The 19,982-nt window shown below is 41.3% G+C and overlaps 1 protein-coding gene across 5 annotated transcripts in view; it reads right to left on the bottom strand.

Annotated features, from left to right (window-relative positions):
• AUTS2 (activator of transcription and developmental regulator AUTS2) overlaps window positions 1-19,982 on the bottom strand; it is a 1,593,647-nt gene that overhangs the window by 674,307 nt on the left and 899,358 nt on the right. The window lies entirely within an intron of this gene.

The raw sequence follows: 19,982 nt of genomic DNA, 5'->3' as shown, positions 1-19,982 counted from the left end.
TGAGGGGTTAGAGGCTTGCATGGGGGATGGGGCTATCAGCTGGGAACAGAGCTTCATTGTGTATCAGAGGGGAACATGTTGATGTGCCAAAGAAGACTGGGCTATCAACAAAATGACAAAAACGAAAGCTTAATTAGATTTAATTGGGTTCTGTGTTGTCACAGGCCAGATACAACACACAATGAAACACGGAATTTGGTTGAGCTCCTCCTGTCATTTTAAAATGACAGCACGACCCTATGAGACAGGCAGTTCAAATTTATAGCTGAATGTCTCATGTGGAAAGCAGGAGGGAAGCCATTATGAAAGTCATATCAAAATATTTTGGAAGGAAAGGAAAAGCTTATCTCGTTTACCACTGCAACCGTAGAGAAAATCAATTTTGACATAGTACTGCCACTATACAAGCAAATAACTATACTTTCCAATAACCTAATCTGTGGGAAACCTACTGGAAATTCCCTAAAGCCTCAGTAGTTAAAACCTCCATTAAATCAAAGGCTTTAATATGGGAAAGAAGAGAGAGGATGCAGTTTGACTTGGGAATGTAATGGACTCAGTGGAGAAATAAAATATATTGTTTGATGGGTACAGTTACAGAAATGGTGAACACAGCATCCATATCAAAGGGAATTCTCTCACTCTGCAGCTATTCCTTAACAGCTGTGAATTTGGCCTATTCAAAAGCACAATAAATTATGATTACCATCTTCTATATTCACTATTGCCTTTATTTTAAAAGTATCTCCACACATGTATAGCACTAATTACTACTATTATTAATTATTTCCATAACGCTACCAGACGCATGCAGCGCTGCACAAAGTCACAAAGAGTAAGAAAACAGTCCCTGCTGGAAAGAGCTTACAATCGAAACCAGGGGTGCCCCAAAAAGTCAATTGCAGTAGATCACAAAGGCAATGTGAGTCAATTGTGGAGTTCATCCTTGGCTGGCCTGAAACTTCCTCTCCTATGTCAGAATTGACGCCGGGGGGAAGGCTGCTGGCCTGTGGCGGCATCTGGAAACAGGGAGAACTCAGTGGCAATGGCGGCGTCAGCGGTGGCTTGGGGGCCTGTTCCCAGACATCAGCGGTGGTTTGGGGAGAAAGAAAAGGGAGACAGAAAGACAGACAGGGAGACAGAAAGAAAGAAAGGGGGGCAGGGTGAAAGGGACTATAGCTGAACTGCTTCAGCTAATAGCCAATCTGTCGATCAAATTGGGAAAGATTTCGGAGGACTGGAAGGTGGCAAATGTTACGCTGATCTTTTTCTCTCTTCCTTATCTCCTGTATCCCCTTCCCCAGGTACAGGCTTTCTTCTACTATCTCTCCTGCCATCCTGCACCCTGCCCATCTACTTTGGAGCAGTATCTGTCCCTCTTGTACCCTTCCTCTTGCAGTCTTGCATTTCTCTCTCCCTCTTTCCATTAGTCCAGCACATCTCCTCTGCTTTCCTCCCCCTCTTTATGGTTTGGTCTCTCTCTTCCCTTCACTTCACCCCAGGTCTGGCATCTCCCCTCCCTTCTCTTACTCCTTCCTCCTCCTCCCTCTGCACAGGCCTGCCTCCCTGCCACAAAGGCACTCTTCCTCCTCCTCCTCCCTCTGCAAAGGCCTGCTCCCCCTGTCATGAAGGCACTCTTCCTCCTCCTCCCTGCTGCAAAGGCCTGCTCCCCCACGCGAAGGCCTGCACCCCTACCGTGAAGGCACTCTTCCTCCTCTTCCCCGGTGCGAAGGCTTGCTCCCCCCCCCCAGCAAGCCTGCATTTTCCCCCAGCATCCCTGCTCTTAATTTAAGCAGCTGACTCAACAGCCTTCAGGATCGCTGGTGCTATAGTGATCCCTGCAGCTGCTCGTCATCCTTAGCGGCATGTTCTCTCTGCTGCGATCCTGCCCCTGATGTCAGAGCAGGCAGGACCGTAGCAGAGAGAATGTGCTGCTGAGGACAATGGGCAGCTGCAAGGATCACTATAGCACCAGCGATCCTGCAGGCTGCCGTATTAGCTGCTTAAGGTAAGAGCGGGGAAGCTGGGGGAACATACAGGCCTTACTGACTGACCCTCCCCCCTCAAGCAGGAGCGTCAGCGGACGGCCAGCAAGAGGCAACGCTGCCACTACTGCTTTAGGAAGGTACGGGGGAAGGGTCGGTCATTGAATCAGGAGGCCATTTTTTTTTTTAATTGAATCGATTCACCTGATTCAAATTGGTGCACTTGATCTTTGGTAGACTGAAAGGCATTCCCTATGGGTTGCATTATCTCTCAATCATCTATTGGGCAGCACTACTCAGCACTGATAAGACTGCCAACTGCATACAGATTTGGAGGATAGGGTTGATCCAGTTCTGGGTTTATCCTGGTGGGTGCTACAATTTATAGTCTTTCTTTCTTAGGGAATGCAATGGGAAAATCATAACTATGACCCCCTGCATGCCTAACAAATAAGTACAGTGAAATCTACACTTTCTTTTTCTGTAGGTACTTTTTTATTGGGGGGGTTATGTTCAAACATTTTTATTGAAGGAACAAAAAGAAAACACATTCATATAATATTTCTTACAAATAAATTCATATATCTAAAAATTCCACTCCATATAATCTATATATACATTTGTATATTATCAAATAATATTATCATTCCTCCAAACATTTTATATTATAAAACATAATCCCCCTTTATCACCCCCTCTCCATTTTCCCTCTCCTTCCCCCACCCTCCATCAAATTCCCCAAACCCTCCAACCCATTCTCCCTACCTCTTCCAGGATGAAAGGTGACAAAAACAGACTTGTTTTGGAATACAATTAAGGAAACCATAGCTTCAATGTAAATCATTAAGAATTAAACTTTAGGTGAAAGTTTCTGAACATATGGATCCCAAGTTTTCATTAAAAGACCAGTACGTCTAGGAGATCTACGAACCTCCCAAATCTCAAATAGCAGTAAACGATGAAAGTGATTTCTCCAAAGTCAAAAACTTGGAAGCTCTGTCTGTAACCAATACTGCATAATACATTTATGACCTATCATACATGCTTTTTGAAACAAAAGACATCTCCCTTGACCAAATACCTCACAAGCCGCTGCCTTACCAAAAAGTACTCCCCTTGGAGATCCCACAACAGGATTATCCCATAATAAACCTAAGTAAAATAGGATGGCAGACCAGAAAGACTTAATTAATGGATATTGCCAGAAAGCATGGGTCAATGTGTTAAGATCTTTATCACATCTGATACAAATTGGAGAACTTACCAATCCCGCATAAAAAGCTTCTACTTGTGAGAAATAGGCCCTATGCATCATTCTATATGTACATTCCCTTCATACAAAATCCGTAATAATTTTAGGTATTCTATTAATTGCTTGACTAAATTCAAGAAGCAACATACGAGTCCCTAATTCCTCATTCCAATTTAGTAAAAACTTTTTTGTATGTGAGATTTGGAAGTAAATTCCACCATATCCCATGTAATAAAGATATTGAAATTGGCAAGTCCTCACATTGATTAAAAAATGTAATAATTCTATCATGAACTCCATGTGAAATACCCGATCTCGGTAATTTAATTCACATAACTCACCAATTGCATATAACCATATAGAGACCCAGGACCACTTCCTACTATTAAAGAAAGGTCAGGATAACTCCTTAATTTTCCATGTTTCATCATATACCTGTGCTAAATAATTAACACCCTTAGAGCCCCAACTTCTAAACATTCCAGATGTCATACCAGGTATAAAATCACCGTTACCTTGAATAGGTAAAAGATCAGTTACATATGGATTATAAGCCCATAATTTTAACAAAATACCCCATACTGACCTCATTGGTTTTAAAATAGAATTTTGTCTTAAATGAGCTGGTAATTTTGACTGATGTACCTGAAGTAAGAATAATAAATGAAAAGGATGATAAAAGGCCTTTTCATAAATTATAGGAGTAAATAAAGCATCATTCATAACCCAATCTCTAATATGTCTTTTTTATTATTAATTATAGATTTTTCAAATTACATACCAAGTAACCACTTGTACAGAAAGTAAGTTAGTGAGGATATGACTTATAACAAGTATAAATCTCATTTACACCTTTTCATAATTAATATTAAAGAAAAATCTTTCCAACTAACTCAACTCAAATCCTCAAGCTGTGGATCCAAGATTACATACTAGCGAACAAAGGAAAATTAAAGATATATAACAAGATAAACTACAGACGGAGCTGAGGTAGGACTATAGAGCGGTTGGTTTCTCTTTATCCAGTCGAGACAAAGCCAGAAAAGCAGTTAACTGCTGAGGTTCAAAGAAAACGTATTTAACTGAATGGTGGCAAATAATACACTTGCATGGATGGCTTAAAAAAAATGTTGCCCCCAATAAAATGACCCCAGGTTCTCTAGAAAGATCAGGATACATTTGAACTTTACATCCAAGAAACTCTTTCTGTTTGTTTTTGAAGAAATATCTCAATAACCATATTTTATCAATTGCAAGAGCTACAGTCAATATCATTGTAGATGGTACTGCTATCTCTCTATCTGATGTTTCTAAAATTTTCGAAACAATCAGTGGTGCTTGGTCAGGTATTTTAGACTGTAACTGAGTCACATTTTCATTTGGCAAATTTCTTCCGGAACTTGTAGAATTTCTATCAGGTATCTCCTAAGCATTTCCCTAGGAGTAACCATCGTTAGTCTAGGCAAATTGATAACTCTCAAGTTATTATTCTGTGAATTATTTTCAAGTGTTTCTAATTTCTTTCTAAGATTAATGTTATCCTAGATTAGGGACTCTTGTATTTGTTTAGTCAACAAGTCTTGATCCAGCTTTTGAATTGAAGCTTTTGAAACAATCAGATCTTCACTTAAACCCTTCAGCTCTCTAGTATGTTGAATCAATTTACATTCAATGTACTGGAAATTGGGGACTAATGGACTTATTAAAGTTTGCAACTAAATCTCATAAGGATTCCAGGGTCACTTGTGCTGGCTTCTCCCATATTGGAAACTTTTGCTGAGTGTAAAAATGCTCACCCTCAGAAGAGAAAAAAAGTTCCTGGCTTGGTTCCGGATGGTTTCCTTTACCTCCGGTTACTAATTCTACCCCAGCTTCTCCTGCAGATACTCCCTTGACAGAGAGCACTGCTTCCACCATCTCCGTTGACACACTTTCTTGCCTGAGGGGAAAGTGCCTCCCCCGTCTCCGGGGTTTCCTCTGCCCCTGGAAAACTGGTGGATCGAGGTCGCGGGGGTGGAGCTCTCACGTCGGGGCTAAGTATTGTTTCTAACCTAGGAGAGACAACTCCGGTCTCGCCGTATCCAGGAGCTCTCAACAGGCTAACTTCCGACGTTAGCAATGCTGCTCCCTGCAGTTGTCGCAACAACTCGTCAATGTTGCCGAGGGAGGGCATATCGGAGCACTGCGAGGCGCCAACCACACTCCTGCCCCTTCTCTTCAGCATTGGAAGAAGAAATCAGACCACAAAGCACTCGGTATAGGAGAAAAAAAGGCAAAGTAGAGCGGTTCAGGTGCGTACCTCTCAGCATGTCTGTACAGCGGCCATCTTGGATCCCCCTCTAATATGTCTTAATAGACAAGCCCTACCATAGATACGAAGATCAGGAAGTCCCATTCCACCTCTCTTCCCTGATCCTAATAAAATATCAAAAGATGATTTTGTCTTTTTCCCGGCCCAAAAAAATTTAGTAATTGCAGTTCTTAATTTCCGCCAGTCTCTACATGTTATTTCCAGAGGAAGCATCTGAAATGTATATAACCATTTGGGAAAAAGAACCATTTTAAAAAGAGCTATACGACCACCTAAGGATAAAGGCAAAGACTGCCATTTCAACAATCTCTGTTTTGTATGACTCAGTAAATCTGGAATATTAGATTTATATAAAAATTTAGAACTTACCGGTATATGAATACCCAAGTATTTAAATTGATCTTCCATCCATCTTAGTGGAAAATCAGGACCCCACTGTATGCGTAAACTATCATTTGTAGCAATAGCTTCAGATTTTTCCATATTTAATTTAAATCCTGAAAAATCACCAAACTCTGCAAAACTTTCCAATGACTGTAATGATATCCTAGGTACTTTTTTTCATCCAAAATATCATGCATACCATTAAAACCATGAGAGGTTGTGGCAGTCATTTTAGTGCAGCTGTAAACCACTCCTGCCCCCAACGACCCTCTACTGGAACAGCAGGGAGACAGGTAAATCCAGGTGGGGCCTACTTAGACATTGGAGGAGTTGGAGGCTTGGATCATCACAGCCTGGGGGGGTGAGGGGTAGGAGAGAGAGGGATTGGGAGGTTTTAAAAACCGTCATGCAGGCACCGGCTGAATATCGGCTGGCACCTGCATAAGCTCTGGAGGCTAGGGCTACCCAAATTAGCCTTGGATTTTCTCGGTAAATGCTCCGCAATTATGGAATTCCATGCCAATTTATTTACGGGAAGAATTATTGCTAGACCGCTTCAAATCTAACTTTAAAACATTATTTAGAGATGCATTTGACCTACAATCACTCCACATCTGCAACGATCATCACAGAGCAGAATTCCCTCATCCTCTTACTCTCCTATCCAATATTGTATTTCTCCCCTCCCCAACCTATTGTCTGACAATGTATGTTTGTCTTTGAAATTTAAATGTAAAACCCAGATTTTATATTATTTATCTAGGTACACCGCTTAGAAATATGATAAGCGGGTTAACAAATTTTAATAAACTTGAAACTTGAATACAAGAGCCTGTACATGGCCCGGCACTTAATATCCAAAGCTAATCTAGCTGGTAACAAACAAAAAAAAATGTTGACTGTCGCTGACTGAACATTGGGGAGATTGTCTTTTCTGCTAGACATCAGTATTTACAATGATGTCCTTTGTCTACATGTGTTCTAGCATTGATCTGGTCAGGTTTCTGCAGAATTCTGGAGTTCTGTCCTGAATCCACAGAGTGCTGCTGATCCAGGGCATAAGATCTGCTTCTGATGTTGAATTGTGTATGGCTATTTCTGCTTCACCATGGTCCACACATTTTCATTAATGTTAAAATCTGGGCTATTGCCTGGCCAAGAACATAAGAATATACTTACTGGGTCAGACCAATGGCCTATCTAGCCCAATTTCACAGTAGCCAATCCAGGTCACAAGTGCCTGGCCAAAAAAGTAGAAACATTCCATGTTACCGATCCTGGGCAAGCAATGGCTTCTCCCATGTCTGTCTCAATAGCAAACTATGGACTCTTCCAAATTTTTTTTTTAAAATGAGCTATATGTGGTCATGATAATGGATCGCTGCGTCATATGCTACTTGAATGCCCAGTACTACACGACTTTTGGAGAACAGTATGGCTTGATATCTGCTCGATTTTACAAATATTATCACCACTTACTTTTCCTGTACTGATATTTGGGGATGACCTGGGTCATTTAGGGCTATCTGATGATGCAAACAACCTACTGCATTTGTTGCTGCTTGTAGCTATCAAAATTATCCTATCTAATTGGAAAAACTTGGCTGCAGTGGAGCGTGGTGCATGGTAGAACTCAGTATGTTTAATAGCTAAATATGAACGTGTAGCTGCTGAACACTCTCATGCACTTGGTCGATTTGAAAAATTGTGGTCCCCGCTGCTGGAGTACTCTATATTGCCATATCAAGCTGATGTTGATCGATCTCAGACCATACTCAACACTATTTGTGTCACTGCCATCTTACTCTTTCTCTACTGCTTTTACTATTGCTGATTGCTCTCTGTTCTTCGTCTTCTCTTCATTGACATCCAGATTGGGCTACCAGAGTTATTGTTGCTCTCATGGCTCTTTGCTTTGTTTTTCTAGTGCTTTAAGATACTTGACGAGCCATGATATTTCTCTGTACGATTTTTCTTCTCTTCTTCCCTTCCCCTTATATGTTTTTTGCTTCTTGATCTTATTTATATTATTGAATTTATATTATTGCCTTATCAAACTATATTTGTATTATGCTTCCATTGATCTTGTTGTATACTTTTTGCTTTATTGTGAAAACCTAATAAAACTTTTGAACTGAAAAAAATGAGCTATATTAACCACTCTTACCACATCTTCCGGAAATACATTCCAGAGCTTAACTAATCTCTGAGTGAAAAAAATATTTCCTCTTGTTGATTTTAAATGTATCTCCCTGTAACTTTGAGTGTCCCCTAATCTTTGTAATTTTTGATAAGAGTACAAAATCGATCCATTTGTACCCCTTCTACAACTACTCAGGATTTTGTATCTCCCCTCAGCCGTCTCTTTTCCAAGCTGAAGAGCCCTAACCTTTTTAATCTTTCCTCATATGAGAGGAGTTCCATCTCCTTTATTATCTTGGTCACTCTTTGAACCTTTTCTAGTTCCACTATATATTTTTTGAGATAAGACGACCAGAATTGAAACCAATACTCAACTTGAGGTCACACCATTGAGCATTTCTAATAATTCCTAGCATCTTGTTTGCTTTTTTGGTCGCTACTGCACATTGGGCGGAAAGTTTCAGCGTATTGTCCGCAATGACACCCAGATCTCTTTCCTGGGCACTGACTCCCTAGGTGGACCCTAGCATCTGGTAACTATGATTTGGATTATTCTTCCCAATGTGCATCACTTTCCATTTGTCCACATTAAATTTCATCTGCCATTTGATGCCTGGACATGATGCCACCAGAGGCTAATATTCTAGGGGACCCCTGTCCCACTGCTTCTTTGCTCGGTCGATTTCTCGCCTGGATTGCACCCCCTGTGGGGCATTTGGGACCAGAAACTTTCTCCTCTGTTCCAGAGCTCACATGAGGCCACACTGAAAGAGAGGGCTCCAAGACTAGATCCCACAACCTGAAACTGCCATTTTAATTTGCTAGGACCAATAAATACTGAACTAATCCAGTAATGCTATATTTATTTATTTATTTAGATTTTTATCCCGTCCTCCCAACAGCTCAGAACGGTTTACAAATGAACATACACAGTGCGGAGTAACTAGACATTTCAGTAGTACAACAGGTTTGGTGATTGGATTTATAGTTTTTGGAGAGAATTAAATTCAGGGAGATTAAGCAGAGAGAGAGAAGGGGGAAATACAGTAGTTTAATTTAAGGAAAGTTATAAGCGTATAGGTGCAATTTGTTAGTGGATAGAGTAAGAGAGGGTCATACTGGAATTTCGGGAAGGAGATAGGAGAGTGGAGGGTGGGGCCTAGGGGGGAGAGACAGAGGAGATTTTTAATTGAAGAGGAGGGTCTTTACCGATTTACGGAATGTTAATAATGAGTTCTGTTGTCTAAGTTGGGGGGGAAGAAAAGGATAGGTAGCAATTGACCATATAACCTGGACTGGCACTATCAGCCCATGTCCCATTTTCAAGTTTTTTTACTTTCATGAATGAGAGTCTGGCATAGTGATTAGAGCTACAGCCTCCGCACCCTGAGGTTGTGTGTTCAATCCCTGTGCTGCTCCTTGTGACCTTGAGCAAGTCACTTAATCCTCCACTGCCACATTAGATAGACTGTGAGCCCCTAGGACAGATAGGGAAAATGCTCGAGTACCTGATTTGTAATCCATTCTGAGCTCCTTGGGGAGTATGGGTTAAAAAATCAAATAAATGTGTCCTGCCAAGAAGCAGAATTGCTCCTTGTGCGAAATATGATCTTTCCTCTTGTTTATGCTCTTTAACTTACGGTAATCTCTGTGCAAATCATAGGGTTGGTAGAGAAGAGGTTAATTTTTAGACCATTGCAAAATATTTTGTGTCATCTATTTTTTTTTTCTCATTCATTCCTTCTCCAAGTGCATCAAAGCCCTGCACTTGATCTTTGGTAGACTGAAAGGCATTCCCTATGGGTTGCATTATCTCTCAATCATCTATGATGTATTATGCTTAACTTAAATGACTGAGTCCCATTTGCACAATTGCCCTATTAATTTATTCATCATTGATTTACACCACTTTTGCTGGAAACCATCCACCAGACCCCCTATTTTACATGCACTCCAGAGCTCGGTTTCAGTCTTTTTTCTCTCTAATCATTCTCTCCATTTCATCTCTCTCCCATTTGTCTTCCTCAATCTATCTATTAGCTCACGCCTCACTCTCCCTCCCACTCTCCCCTCTGTGGTTCCTCACTATTTCTTCATTTTTTTTCCCTTCTGTTTACTTAATCTTCTTTTCCTTTGTGTAATCATAGTTCTTAATAAATTCATTAAAAAAGATTAACAATCCGAGTCGGCCTAGTAATTCAGAGGCAGTGCGCGCAGCACTGTTGTGAAGATGTGGGTTTAATTCCCAGACCTGATAATACCGCAGAAATGGTGTTCAAAGTCACTGGGGGAGGGGGAGGGAGAGAATAACCCGAGCCTTTTGAAGGTGGAGACGTATTAGGTTCCAGAAGCAGGTTCCAGAGGCCCTGGCCAATGGCTGGTTAAGAAAAGATTATTTTAAAAAATAAAGGAAAATATTCCAGAGGGTTGCAGATGAATGCTGAGGGTGCTGCCACTCAATTGGAGCTGGTTCTTATAGAGCTGGAAGCCCCATAGAATATGGAAGGCAGTACTACAGAACAAACAAGGCTGAAACATTTATGTATTTAAGAATCTGTTTACAATATATATTTAGCTATTTAGTACAAAAGCTGTGTGCTAACCAGGGCAGGATTAATTTGTCGAGGGCCCCTAGGGCACACAGTCCACTGGGCTCCCCTACCCCGCCCAAACTCTCCCCCACCATGCCCCGCCTCCATTTATTTACCCATTTTCTTATTTACTTCTTTACTTCCACTTTATTGCTTTTATTTTAAAATTCAAAACAAACAACAATGATTATCATACCAGCGCCAGTGTACAGGTTTTTTTTCCTATGCAACCTCCAAACATCTCTGAACATATCCTCACTTCCTTCCTAGAGGAAGATATCTTCAGTTGGCAGGGCTTGGGAAGCCCGCCAATTGATATTTTGCATTTGGGTAGAAGGCAAGGGACATGTCAGGAAGAAAGTTAGTGCCCATCATTTTATTGGACTAATGCATTTCTCAATTAGATTTCTTCAGGTCAGTAAACTATACTGCTGTTACAGCATCCCTGTCCTGACCTGAGGAAAGGAGTTATGGTCTCTGAATTAGTAAAAAAAATGTATTAAAATTAGTCCAATAAATAGGATCATCTTATTTCCATTTTCTATTGATAACCGATTATCAACACAGCTCCAATAATACTTTATCCTAAAGCAAAAATAAATAAATAACAAATAGAAATGTTTTCTACCTTTGTTGTCTGGTTTCTGCTTTCCTCATCTTCTCATCATTCTCTTCCTTCCATCCACTGTCTGCCCTCTCTCTGCCTCTTCCATATGGCATCTGCTCTCTTTATGTGCCTTTTCCAGAAACTGTCTGCCTCTCCCTTCCATCTCTCCCTCCATAGGCGTCGGAACAGGGGAGGCTCCCCAAAATTTGGTGCCCGCCCGCCCTCTCTCCCGACTCCAAGGGTTTAACTTAAAATGATTGGGCAGCTGCTGCCACGTAGATTCAAGGAGCAGACCTGCCCCCGGAAGTAGAATGAAGACTTCCGGGGACAAACCTTCTTCTTGATGCTGTGCGGCAGCAGTTGCCTGATCATTTAAACTTGAAGATGCTGCACAATTTTGACGGGGCTAGGGCGGAGCGCCTTGCTCCCCCCCCCAAGCAAGACAGCATTCTGTTGCCCCGGTCTCCCTCCCTTTAGTGTGGCATCCATCTACTTCTCTCCACTCCCCCCATGATGTGACATCTGTCTTCTTCCCTTCCATCTCTCCCTCACTCCCAGATTTTAATATCTCTCTCCTCTCCTTCCTCCTCCCAGGTCTGGTATCTGTCTTCACTCCTTCTCTCTCACTCCATGGTCTGATATCTCTTTTCCTTCCTCTCCCTCCCATGGTCTTGGCATCTCTCTTTCTTCTCCTCTCCCTTCCCTGGTCTTCCTCTTTCCCTCTCTCTCCAAAATTGGGTCACATACTACACCAGACTAAAGGACTCAAGCCTACTATCCTGTTTCCTGGCTGTAGTCAATCCAGATGACAAGTAGCAAGAATCCATGCCATTTTAGCACCAGAAATAAGCAGGGGCTGGCCCTAGTTCTTTGATTAACCCTTTCTGTGCTGAAAGCTTCACTGAAATCTCCGCAGGTCCTATCCATTCCGCTTAGGTCATATATCTCAATTCTAGACCCTAGTAGACATTTGTCTGTAGCACAAAATAACCACACAGCTTAGCAGTGGAAATAATTAAGAAGAGATGGTTTGGGAGGAGGGGGCTCACCCTGAATAACTGGAATATTGCAAGTCTGAGTGAAGTTCGTTTGCGAACTATTTGCAGACGACCTTTCTCCCATGTGGTAAATAATGTGACAGTTAAAATGAATGCCAGATGCCTTGTAAGCCTATTTTTGCTATGTGTCATGCTTGCACTATGCCTGGATCCTTCCTGACATGGCTATAGCTTACTTTTATAACTGCAAAAATGTGCCACCTTCAGCAATGTCTATTTTATTGAAAGACGAGCAATGCAACAATATCCTTGGCAGCAAATGTGGACAGAGTCTGAGGAATTAGTTGAAACAAGAAAAGCACTAACATATACTTCTGAATTTGCTTTTTTATTTTATTTATTTATTTAATTTTCTATACTGTTCTCCAAGGGAGCTCATAATGGTTTACATTAATATATTTAAGTACTCAAGCATTTTTCCTTGTCTCCCGTTGGGCTAACAATCTATCTAATGTACCTGGTAAAATGGGAGGATTAAGTACCTTGCCCAGGGTCAGAAGGAACAACATGGGTTTGAACCCACAACCTCAGGGTGTTAGGCAGTAGCTTTAGCCCCTGTGCCACACTCTTCCCTTTAACCACTGTGCGCCACAAATAGCTTGTGTGAAAATTCCTCCTACTTAGCCACTTTATAATAAAGCAAAGGCTCCATCCATTTGGAAGCAATTTACAGATAGCAAATGAGTGGTCTACTATGACACAAAAAGCATGATATAAACAAAAACAGAAGAGAAGAACGTTGCTTTAAAACAAAGACGTTGTCACAGGCAGGTGGGCACAGCAATGAAATGGCAGGAGGGGATCTCCAAGCACTGCCAGCTGAAGAGTCTTAGCATCTCTCCCTCTAGGTGATTTGGGGTGGGGGCTGTCATTTAATTCCACTCCCCTAATTAAGTCTAGAATTGCTTCGACTCTCCCTAGCATTCTCTGATGTTACATTTTACCCAGTCAATATAGGGGTAGTTGAAATCACCCATTATTATTGTGTTACCCAGTTTGTTAGCCTCCCTAATTTCTGATAACATTTCAGCATCTGTTTGTTCATCCTGGTAGTACACTGCTATCAATATCCCGTTCCCCCTTACACTTGAAATTTCTACCCATAGGAATTCCAAGGTCTGTTTCTGCTCCTATATAATTTTCAGTCAATTCAATTTAAGGCCCTCCTTAACATTTAATGCTGCTCTTCTACAAATTTGATCTACCCTATCACTGCAATATAGTTTGCCCCAGTGTGATAGTGTCCCATTTGTTACCTTCCTTTCACCAGGTCTGAGAGATGCCTATTATATCTATCTTTTCATTTAGTGCAGTATATATTCTAACTCTCCCATTTTGTTTCTTAGGCTTCTAGCATTTGCATACAGACATTTCAAACAATGTCTGTCATGTCTATTTACAATTTGCTCAGCAGTTGGCATAGATAATTTGCAATCTTTCAAATCAGCCTGCTCTGTATTTAAGGAAAACTAGTCTACTGTAGCCTGTATTACAATATCACTGTTGGGATGCTCTGTCTTCCCTTTTATGAGGATATCTTTTAAAGATATCTTGTTCCAAACTATGCTCTTTTGAGTGACCATTGGCCTTCCCCCAGTTTCCAGTTTAAGAGCTGCTCAGAACTGCCATGTTTCTGTCCTGCTCAGCACCTCTAGTGCCAGCTTCTGTTTTTTTTGGCTGATGAGGCCTGGTCAGCAGAATCTATCCACCGCAGCAGCTGCACTGCACAATATCACAGTTTTATGAGCTGCTAAAAACCAGGCCACTCAGTGTTGGACAAATGGATAGTGTTTAATTCCTCTATGCTATGTATGACCCATCCACAATGCGTGTGCAGACAGAGCTAGTGAGATAGATAGATGTGACCCCCCACAACCCCACTTAATTTTCATATAATAGAATGTGTGTGAAGTAGACAAGAGTTCTAGTATATCAACCAATGGGTGCAAACATACGATTTCTAAAGTGATATTTTATTATTGTCTGAAACCCAAAATAGCAACTACAATCATACTGATAACTTTCCAAATCTTCAAAATGCATGTCTGATTTTATTTTGTACGTCAGACTGAATAGCTCAAGGGGAGATAACAACAGTATGAAATATGGTACTCAATAAATACGCAACAACTTCAATAATGTAAACTAGAATTAGTAGAGAATAGGACTAACTATTGTGAATAATGTAATTTATGAAGGTGGGGATTGTATTTCTTAACAAGAGATTAAATAAGTTGTATTGGAGCAATGCCGAGCAGGCACCCAGTCTCAGCCAGGAAAGATTGCCCTAATCATGGTCAAGACCTTATATTTGATCTTAGCCAAAAAAGAGGCTGCAATGTGAAACATTAGAAGTTAAGTGCTTCAGTTGATTTTCCTAAGTAGGACACACAATTGAATTGGCCACACGTGCTGGCAGGGTTCAAATGTTTTGTAGAGGTGATATACAACTGACCTGTAAAAAAAACAAAACAGACTGCTTGGAACAGATCTACTGATAAGATAAATCCCACCGAACAGTGCTTTTCATTTAATGGTACAGCTGAACATGTTTGTATAACTTAAACTGTCCAAGTCAGACATTTCAAATTATACCTGTTATTTGTGTGGCCATCTTAACCATTTATGGGTCAATATTCAAAGCGACGTAACTGGCCAGAAGCAGCTCCTGGCCAATTAATTTGCTTGGCCACTCAACAACACTTAACTTTCCCATTACTCCGTCTTATTGTTCTCTCCCAACCTGCAAACTCCAATGACTTGTACCCCCTCGCATGCTTACCTCAACGACTTTGTTGCTTGTAAATCTGATTAATTGCAATTTCTTGTTAAATTCTGTTTAATTGATGTGAACCACCTAGAACTCCCTGGGTATGGCGGTATACAAAAATAAAGTTATTATTATTATCATTATTAACTGGCTAGTGCTGCTGATCACCATCGCTGATCGCTTAACTAAAAGCCGGCTATTTGAGGGGTTATCTGGAAGCAGAATTGATACTTACGTGATTAAGGTCTGGATTCTCTAAACGGCGCTGTAGTCAACATCCGCCAATCTTGTGTCAATCATGCTACTTAGAGAACTGCGCCTTTGGCCATGGTTTTCACGTCCTACATTTCCAGCACCTACCTTTGACGTGAATCGCACCTCTGGAAGCACCTACTGGTACCTAATGCCATTTCCGGCGTTAGCCACACCTATAGTGGTGTTAGGACCTATAAAGTGCCTAGGGAGGCACGATTCCAGTCTTTTAGGAGCCGGTAGGCACCTTGAAAATCGGTTGAAACACAGCTTTGGCATTGGTGCTCTGATCTCATCATATGGCTTTCAGTATCACCTCTATGCCTATATTTACACCTCTACACCAAACATTTCTACAGGAATCCAGGCCCAAGTCTCAGCCTGCCTGCCCGCCCGACTTCACTGTCTGGATGTCTTGCCGCCATTTAAAACTAAACATGGCCAAGACTGACCTTCTTATCTTTCCTCCTAAACCTACCTCTCTTCTTCCCCCATACTATATTTTTGTGGGGTCATCTTTGACTCATATCTCTTCTTTTCTACACAAATCCAACAGACTGCTAGTCTGTTGTTTTTTTCTCTATAACATTGCCAAATTCTAACCTTTCCTGTCTGATCACACTACCAAAACCCTTAACCACATCACTTCTTGCCTAGATTACTGCAAGTTGCTTCTCACAGGTCTCTCTCCCCTTCAATCCATTCAAAATTCTACTGCACAGCTTAAATTCCGCCACCAATCCTATGTTCACATTACCCCTCGCTTCAAGTCACTCCATTGGCTCCCTATCTGCATGGGGCAAGCTCAGGAGTCCCATGATCATTTGAGGATCAGTGCGTACTATCTACATGCTAAAAAAAATAAAATGTATTTCTTTAGTGCTGGGGACTTGTGTGAGGAGCAGAGAGTTGGGTGTGTTCTGTGCTAATCGGTTAGCACAGATACATGGCAGCATGCTAACCGATTAGTGTGTGCTTAGTATGTGAGCCCTTAGGCTCACATTCTATAAATGGACCTTCAGTTAGGCACCAGTTGGCACCCTACTGGCACCTAACTTGAGTTCAAAACTCCATTAAAAAATTTAAAAAAAAATATAAAATAAAGTAGGCGCCTTGCATTGCAGCTACAGAGATGCTTTACAACACCTAATACCACTAAAGGTGTGGCTAACACCGGAAGTGGCCTTAGGTATAGTAAAGCGCCTCCAGAGCCACGATTCATGTGAAAGGTAGGCACTGGAAAGGTAGGCCTTGAAAACCCTGATCTACATTTCCGGCGCCTACTTTGCATGAATCTACGATTTTACAAATGGCGCTAATGCATGATTGACACGCAACCGAAGATACCAATGTTATCATGTTTCCCTGAAAATAAGCCCTACCCCCGAAAATAATTCCTAGTCGCTGGTAGCAGCGCTTCCCCTGCCACCCCACGCCACCCCTCCCCCATGTACCCCCCTTCCCCTCCCTGCCCACTGCTGACAGTTCCATCTCTCCCCTGGCAACCGCAATTCCAAAATACCTTGTAACAAACAGCAATGTCGGCAGCAATCTAGACAGGCTGCTTTGGGCCTTATCTTGCCGGGGTGGGGGTTCCGTGTATCGCGTTGCTGATGTGGCAGAGGAACGGCCGGGCAGGAAAAGGCTGCGAAGCAGCCTGTCTAGATTGCTGTTGAAGTTGCCATTTGTTACAAGATATTTCAGTCTCGCGGTTGGCGGGGGAGAGATGGAAGGGTCAGCTGGGGGGTACGAGAGGGAGAGAAGGTGCAAGGGTCCTTCTGCACAAGGGATGGGAGGGAGGGATAGAAAGATACTGCACATGTGGAGGAGAGAAAGGAAATAGGAAGAATTGAGGTGGAGGAGAGGAAGGGAGAGATGATCAGTGTACACTTCTCCCTCGGTATTTGTGGGGGTTAGGTGGACTGCGAAGTGTGAAAAATTGTGAATAACTTCTTGGCCGCCTCTGACCCATCCCCGCCTCCCTTCTGCGTTCCCAGAACCTTACCTGTTAGTCTAGCAGTGAAGCGGGTCAGGAGCGATCTTCATATGCTCCTGCCTTGTGCAGAGCCATTATCAGAATGGCTGCCGGGAGTTCAAGTTGTAGGCCAGGTAAGGTTCCAGGGATGCTTGGATGGCTTAAAAATAGCCCAAAAATGAAAATAGTTTGTTTTTTTGTTGTTTTTTTTTTGGGGGGGGGGAATCACAAATAATGAATCCGCAGATACTGAAACTGTGGATTCGGAGGGAGAAGTGTATATGAAAAAAATAAGACCTACCTCGAAAATAAGACCTAGTGCCTTTTTTGGGCCCAAAATTAATATAAGACAGTGTCTTATTTTTGGGGAAACATGGTATTGGCCCTTACTGCCTACATAATGGGTGGCAATAAGGTCTCATGTAATAATGGGAGATTAGTGTGTGGCCTTTAAGGGGATTAGGAAAGTTGGCCATTTTACCCCTGCAGTAAAAATGGCTTTGGTGAGTGAGAATGACCCATGTAAAGGCAAGTTAAGGCCTTTTTTTTTTTTTTTAACTGCAGTTTGGTAAAAAGCCCCCCCCCCTCCCCAAGTCTAATCAACAAATAAGTTTCAGAGAATTTAGAATTTTCAACAAACATAGAGGCTCTCTAAAGATATGTCTTCTCAAAAGGAAATTTGGGGCAAAAGGGACTTGAAGTAGGACTTATAACAGAATCATTTTGATGGAATTCTCAACCATGCAGGTATGAATATTCCCCTATTCCAGGCACTATCCCCACACTGAAAATAATCATCGTCAGCAACAAAGCAATACCATAGTAGAAGCCTTCCATCAAGTTCAACCTGTAAATATTTAATGTAATTCTCATAAAAGTAAGCCAGCAAATCTACATCAGGCTGGGAATTTGATTACACAGCATTATAATTTTCAGCTTTTTAGATGTAGCAGTTTTGTTACGGAATCCTGCCTCCTCTTATCCCACTGTCTTTCAACTCCTCCAGTCCCGACTCCAAAGGCTTAAACTAGCCTTCCCCTCTCCACGCGGCATCCACTATTCAGGCAAACTGGGAAAATCCCTTCTCTTCAAAATCACAGGTCTTTGGAACGACCTCACCACCCCGCTGCGGAACCTGAGCTCCCTTCAGTTATTCCGCAAACAACTGAAAACCTGTCTTTTCAGCAAATTGTAGCTCTATCCTTCCCCCCTTTCTCTCCCCCCTTCTACACATAAGTTCATGTAATCCTTTTTCTTCTTCTCTACCCACTATTTTAAGTTCTTGTAAACCGTGTCGAGCTCCATTCTCATGGAGATGATGCGGTATATAAACTTAAGGTTTAGATTAGATTAGATTAGATAAAGTTTTATTGTTGTTTTCCTGCAATGTCATTAGTGCTTATGAGTAGTCAGTCTGGAAATTACGAAGAAGTTTATTAAACTATGTAGCTTTATTTCTCACGATAACTTGAGAATATTTTTGTTGTGTGGCCATATTTAATGCCTAAACTCAATGAGACTGATATTCCAAATGTTTGTCTGGTTAACTTTTAGTAAATCAGACAAACCCTGACAATTAAAATTCTCTTCTCTGGCACAGAGCAGCTAAATTTTATCAAGGAAAAACTTTCAAGACTAAACTAAACTAAAGCTTAACTTTGTCTACCGAGTCATCATTCTGAGAAGGCTTGACTCAGTTTATAGCAATTAAATAAACAGGGAATGATTTACAAATGATAAATAGAAGATAATAGCAAAATTTCAAAAGAATTAATTTTCAAAATGCTTGGCAAATAGAGTAGTTTTTAAAGATTTACGGAAAAATTGAAACGAACTGGAACTCCTTAAAAAAAAGGGGAGATCATTCCAGAGTTGAGAGAATTTAAAAGACAAAGATTGACTGAAGATCTTGACTCCTTTAATCCCTTTTTTAGAAGGAAGGGAGAGTTTAAATTGTTGGATACCTCTTGCAAAGGAGAATCGGTAAACATTCCAAAATAAAGGAATAAGAGGATTAAAGATACCGTGTAGAATTTTAAAAAAAATACAAGCGCATTTAAATTGAATTCTAAAATAAACCGGGAGCCAATGAAGACTCTGAAGCAAAGGGGATCACATGGTCAAATTTACATTTTCCAAAGATCAGCTTTGCAGCAGTATTCTGAATTAATTGTAATCTATAAAGACAAATAAGAAAAGGGATAAAAAAAAAAAAAAAAAAGTCCACAAACAACGAACAACCACAAAATTAGTACAAAGGCCTAAAGAACTGGGACTGCAAATCTTTATTCATAAAGAGCCGACACTGTTTGGGCTAAAAGCCATTCAACAACAGAGGACTTAAGAGTACTGTTTGCATTTGTGACTACATCAGTATATGTTCGGGTTTGTCTTTATTGGGACTTGATTCTCTTTTACAGTGTCGGGTCTTTGTGACTAAAGATATGCAGTCCCAGTTCTTTAGGCCTTTGTGCTAATTTTGTGATTGCAAGGAAAAACTATCTGTAAAGCAAAAGGCAAGGCTGAGGGCATTCCCAGGCCACCGTGAGAATGGGCTACTGGGCTTGATGGACCATTGGCCTGACCCAGTAGGCTATTCTTATGTTCTTATGACATGGTCTTATTTTTCTGGCGCAAGGTCAATAGTCAAGTTAA

This window comes from Geotrypetes seraphini, chromosome 15 (assembly GCF_902459505.1).
Source record: "Geotrypetes seraphini chromosome 15, aGeoSer1.1, whole genome shotgun sequence".
Lineage (NCBI taxonomy): Eukaryota > Metazoa > Chordata > Amphibia > Gymnophiona > Dermophiidae > Geotrypetes > Geotrypetes seraphini.
The sequence above is the reverse complement of the archived record's forward strand: the minus strand, read 5'-3'. Positions and strand labels throughout refer to the sequence as shown.